This window comes from Monodelphis domestica, chromosome 1, assembly GCF_027887165.1.
Source record: "Monodelphis domestica isolate mMonDom1 chromosome 1, mMonDom1.pri, whole genome shotgun sequence".
In the NCBI taxonomy this organism is placed as follows: domain Eukaryota; kingdom Metazoa; phylum Chordata; class Mammalia; order Didelphimorphia; family Didelphidae; genus Monodelphis; species Monodelphis domestica.
The window spans coordinates 253529379-253535378 of NC_077227.1; positions in this window are offsets into that span (position 1 = coordinate 253529379).

Consider the following 6000-nt stretch of genomic DNA (forward strand, 5'->3'; position numbering starts at 1 on the left):
TATTGTCCAGTTAAAATTGTTCTAGACTTTTATTGACTTTTCTGGTGGGCTAAGGCTATCCCCCTGAGGTTTAATAGAGCTTTCATTTTTTTCCAATTTTAAGACCCACAAATGTATACTTTTATATTTCTTTGGAAATTAATGGATTACTTGTCTGGGACTCTGAAGAGATGAATCTTTCCTATCAGGGAGTCTATATATATTACATTATACTTATATTGTATCATAATAATATAAATATATATTCATATATACTTATATATTATATAAGCAAGTGTATTATACTTTCTTAGGCTTTGGTTATGCAATCCTAGTGTTTCCTGTGCGCTGGCAGTCTGGCAGACACTGAGATGCTATTGTTTTTGCTTCCTAGGCTTCCCGTTTGTAAGTCAGCCAACTCAGCTGCTGCTGCTGGGTCACCTTCAAAGTTATGACAAGTTTCTGAAAACATATCTTGTAGTTTCCTCCAAGGTGGATGCAACTAAAATGTCTCAAGGGAAACATCCTCATGGCCAGGAATATGAGAGTCAGTGCTTTGCCCATATTAGTAGTTTAGGCAAATTTAATTCAACAAATATTTATTAAGACTCTCTTGACAGGCAAAATGTTATGATAGATATTAGGGATGCAAAGACAAAAAAAGACATTCCCTTCCCTCAAGAAGTTTCCTTTCTATTGGAATGGTATGAATTGTTATTATTATTATTTTTAAACCCTTACCTTCTGTCTTGGAGCCAATACTGTATATTGGCTCCAAGGCAGAATAGTGGTAAGGGATAGCCAATGGGGGTCAAGTGACTTGCCCAGGGTCACACAGCTGGGAAGTGTCTGAGTCCAGATTTGAACCTAGGACTTCCCATCTCTAGGCCTGACTCAATCCACTGAGCCACCCAGCTGCCCCTGGTATGAATTATAATAAAAGAACCAATAATTCAGTTTAATTCAGTTCAGATTAGAATAGGGTAGGGTCAGATAATAGGATCTTAGACAGGGTTGGAAAGGACTTTAGATGCCATTTCTTCGGACCTTACCTCCAGTCCTAGTCATAGATGACGTGAAAATAATGGCATTTCTCCCTCTCCTAAGGCACTGCAAGCCTTTATAGCAAGATTTATATGGTGTGTATACATATTTCATATATATATATATATATACATATTTGGCAGGATTCTATAGACCTGCTTTGGCAAGGATGTGGCATGAGTGCAGAGCCGGCACTTGGGGAGTGGCTCCATTCTCCCTCTTCTAAGCGCCCAAGGACATGTCCTGCCCCTCTGTCCAGCTACCCAAAGTAAGCACTTTCTCCCTCAGCTCTCTCTGGTAATGCCGGGGCTCACAGACAGCTTGAATTTTCCCTCTGGGCACTCAAACTCATTAAAGGTTTACCAAACTTCTAGACTACGGAGATATGAATATATATAGTAATACATATATAAGACAAGGTTGCATGGACCATATAGAGTGGCTGTATGTACAGTGGTCCCTCACCTATCATAGGAGTTACAATCTAGAGACCCTTGTGATAGGTGAAAATCTGTGAAGTAGCAGCGTGTTTTATATATATGGCTTTATAAACTCTTCTCACTTGCCCATAAATCTTTTCCACACTCTTATTAACCTTTACCACACTCCAAGGATACAGAACGCAACGTTGTGATTGGTTGCCTTTCATTCTATCAGCTAATACAGAAATGTCCACTTCGAGCTCAGCTGTGTACAATCAGGTGGCAAACTTATGTAAAAGAATGGTATTCATTTGCAAAATCCCATGGTAGAGGGAAAACTCTGCAATACAGAATTAGATTTTTTTAAACCACCATACAGTGAAACAATAAGTGAACTGCGATATAGCAAGAGATGACTACTCTCACTCTCTCTCTTCCTCCCCCCTTCTCTCTCTGTCATTCTCTCTCTCTCTCCCCCCTCTCTCTCTTTCTCTCTCTTTCTATTCCTCTCTCCCTCTCTCCCTTTCTCCCTCCCTCCTCTCTCTCCTCTCTCATTCTCTCTCTCTCTCTCCATACACACACATGCATATATACATATATATATTATATATATATTTGTGTGTATGAGATAGAATTGGGAATTTCCTCTAATCAAATTAGAATTGTTTCTAGACTTTTGTTTAAAAACTATATATCTATATAGTTTTATAAATCTCTACATATACATACCCATACATATACATGTTTATAGTTGTATGTGTAAGTATATATATATATATATATATATATATATATATATAGAGAGAGAGAGAGAGAGAGAGAGAGAGAGAGAGAGAGATATGGTACTGTGTTAGGTGTTGGAGCTACAAAGACAAACTCAAAACAGTCTCTACCCTCAAGGAGCTTATATTCTATTGGAAGAATAATGATATACATATGGATAAATGCAAAGCATTTTCAGAATCTGGGACTAATTGCTAGGGGCAGCAGGAAAGAATTCTCATAGGAGGAGGCACTTTAAGAGAGCCTTGAAGGGAGCTTTGGTAATATGTGTATATAAGGGGAAAGGGAAGTTAATCTGGGGAGACTGATCAATTTAAGGAGTCCCCTGTTCAACAACAATTTGATAAAATTATAGGGGGTGGATCTTTGCCAAAAGGGCACTTCCCATTTTGGAAGGCATAGGCACTCTTAAAAACCTCTTGCTGATCTGAGAAAGAGAGCTCCTCTGATTGGTTCCCAGTGACTGACTGCTTCCATGATGATTGGTAGTAACTAAGAGTCAGTAAGAATGGATTTTGGTAAAAGCCATTTGTAAAAGTGATTCTTTCTCTATGGTCTATAAAAGTGAGATATGAAGTTGTTCATTCTTTTTCTTTTCCTTCATTTTCTCTATCTTAAGATATTAGACTGGAGTGTAGAAGGAGGAAAAGGGAAAGTCATTTCTCCCTTCTCCATTCTTGGAGCTGAAAATGGAAGGAGTAACAAAGGAGCTGCCTGTTTGCCCCCATGACATAAAAGGGAATTTCATAAACTATTGCTTTCTGCTTCCTTTTCTGAGCACGAGTCAGAGGCTAGTTTGTATAGTGGTTAGAGCTCAGCAACCTGAGCCAGAATCACTCCTCTACCTGCTATTGTGGTTTGTCCTGGTTCAACTCTAGGGAGCCTGACCTCTCCTAGGGTGATTTGGCTGCCCATGCTCACATTCATTGCTCATCACTCACAACCCAGTTAGTCTGAGAACAATTTTGTTTATCTGTCATCTAAGGTTTTCTCCCAAAGTGGGAAAATAAAAGAGGTTTTCAATGTACAACATGAATTGGATATAGAACAGGTAACTTATTCCTACTTGAAGAGAGCTTTGACAGGAATAAGAGATACAGAATGACCAAAACAGAACTAAGTGTCTTATTCATTACAATTAACAGTTAGCAAGCTTTTTTAGGATTTGGAATAGTTCTTGAAAGACTGATAGTCACTTCACATTTCCTCTCTGTACTAGCATTATTCAGTCAGTTAACCTTCATCTTTCTGGTGGTCGTTCTCTATGCTGACCCTTGATTCCAACCCATTTCTGTGGCTGCTTAGTCATTCTCTCCTGGCAATGGCCAAACTGAGGGATGCTGGTTTTGGACCTTTTAAAAAATATTCTCATTATGAGTTGCTGGGATGGTGCAGATCTAAAGTGAATGAAAATTGTTTGTTCATTAGTTTCCCAAGTGTTTTTATCTTAATGGGGTAGGGAAGTCTAATGGTCTATTTAAGTATATTATGTTTCTGTGTTTGTTTACAGGCTCCTGGGATCCCTGTGCATTTTATAATAGGTGAAATAACATGAAATAAAAACTTTAAAATCAGAGATCCTGTTATCTACAATTGGAGAAACCTAGACATGAATCATACCTAATCTTTATCTAGGAGATCTTCCCTAAATAAAGAGTGGAGGGGAAATCTGGAGTAGCAGCATGAGTCAAAGACAAAAACTGACCACTTTGGGGTCAATCTGGAGGACTGGGGAAAGAAAAGAGAAAGGACTAAGAATGTATTAAGTACCTGCTCTGTGCCAAGTATTGTGCTCAGCATTTTCCAGATTATTATCTCATTTGAGCTTATGTGAGCTCATGTGAGCTCATGTGAGCTCAGGGACTGAATTATCTTTCTGAGTTAAAATATGGCCTCATACACTTACTTGCTATGTGATCCTGAAGAAGTTACTTAATCCAGTTTGCCTTAGTTTCCTCACCTGTAAAATGAGCTGGGAAAGGACATGGCAAAGAAAATCCTAAATGGGGTCATGAAGAGTTGGACAAGATTGAAAATGATGGAATAACAAACACATGTGAGCTCAGAGTCCCTGAGGGACCCTGGACTGTGAGTCATATTTATCCATGATCTGTTGCTGGTTAATTCAAAATGCTTAAAGCAAGTTATGCTTAAGAGGCTATATTTATATGCCAATATCCTACTTTTTCTAAGTTATACATGCATGGGGTATGCCTCTCTGTTGATTAGATGCTGCATATACATATAAGAAGGGCTTCCGGTGGGTGTCGGTGTTGGTTTTAAATGATGCCAATGGTTTGAACCAAATTGGATCTCAGTGAAGTTTGAGTCATACCAAAATGATCCATCTGGAAGAAAGAAGTAGTATAGATGGGGAGGGGGGGAGTTGGGTATTTTTTTCAAACAAAGAGCTGAAACACTGAAGCCAAAGAGACAAATATGGAAAGATTGAGATGATGTGTTCTGCTTTAGTATCCTGCCCTAGTTAGACAACATCTAGAATATTATGTTCAGTGTTAGTCACCACAGTTTAGGGACGATGTTGATAAGCTGAAGACTATCCAGAGAAAACCAGACAGCAAAGTGAAGGGTCATGAGTTCATGTCATACAAGGATGACATGGGAGAAATGATAGTTCTGCTCAAATATTCTGACATGTTATCATGTGGAATAGGGGTTGGGGTGCTCTGTTTAGCTCCAGAAAGCAGGACCTAGAGTAATTAGTAGAAATTATAGAGAGGGCAGTTTTGGTCGTAATGAAGGAAAAACTTCCCAATAATTAGAGCTATGCAAAAGTAGCCTTGCCTGCCTCAGGAGGTAATGGGGGTCCCTCCAACTAGAAATCTTTGAGCAGAAGCTGGATGTCTACTTTTGGGGTTTATTGTAGCAAGGGATTTCTTTGAGATTTGTATTGGACTAGATTGCTTCTGAGATCCCATCCAATACAGATTCCATGTTTCTGAGAGATGAAATTACGTAGGAAACCAGGCCCATGTTCAGTGTAGTTACAGCTAGATCCTTCCTCTCTAAGATTAACATCCATCTACCCTATTTATTTCTTGTGTGGACCTAATTATTTACATGTTATCTCCCAACTTAGGATGAAAACTTGAGGGCAGTGAATCATTTTTGCTTTTCACTAGATCCTCAGACTTTAACAGAGTGCTTGGTGTACAGTAAACTGCGGGTGTTCCCTAAGTCTCTGTCCTAGGCTCTCTTTCTTCTCAATATTCTCACTATTGGTAACTTCATCATTTCCTATAGGCTGGACTATCTCTTCTATATAAATGACTTGAAGACCTATAAATCCATTCCATTTTCTCCTCTGAACTTCAGTTTTACATCATGAATTGTCTATTGGATATGTCAAAAAATCCCAGAGAAATCTCAGACTCAGCTATCTGAAACTGAATTATCTTTTCTCCCAAATTCTCTCCTCTTCCAAAATTCACTATTTTCCTGAAAAGCCCCAGCATTCTTCCAGTCTCTCAAGTTTACAACCTCAGTATTCTTCTTTTTTAAACCCTTACCTTTTATCTTAAAATCACTACTGTGTATTGGTTCTAAGACAGAAGAGTGGTAAGGGCTAGGCAATGGGGGTTAAGTGACTTGCCCAGGGTCACATAGCTAGGAAGTGTTTGAGACCAGATTTGAACCCAGGACCTCCCATCTCTAGGCCTGGCTCTCAATCCACTGAGACAGCCAGTTGCCCCTTGATATTATTCTTAATTCCTCACTTGTTCCACAATATATTCTCTGACATCAAACTCGT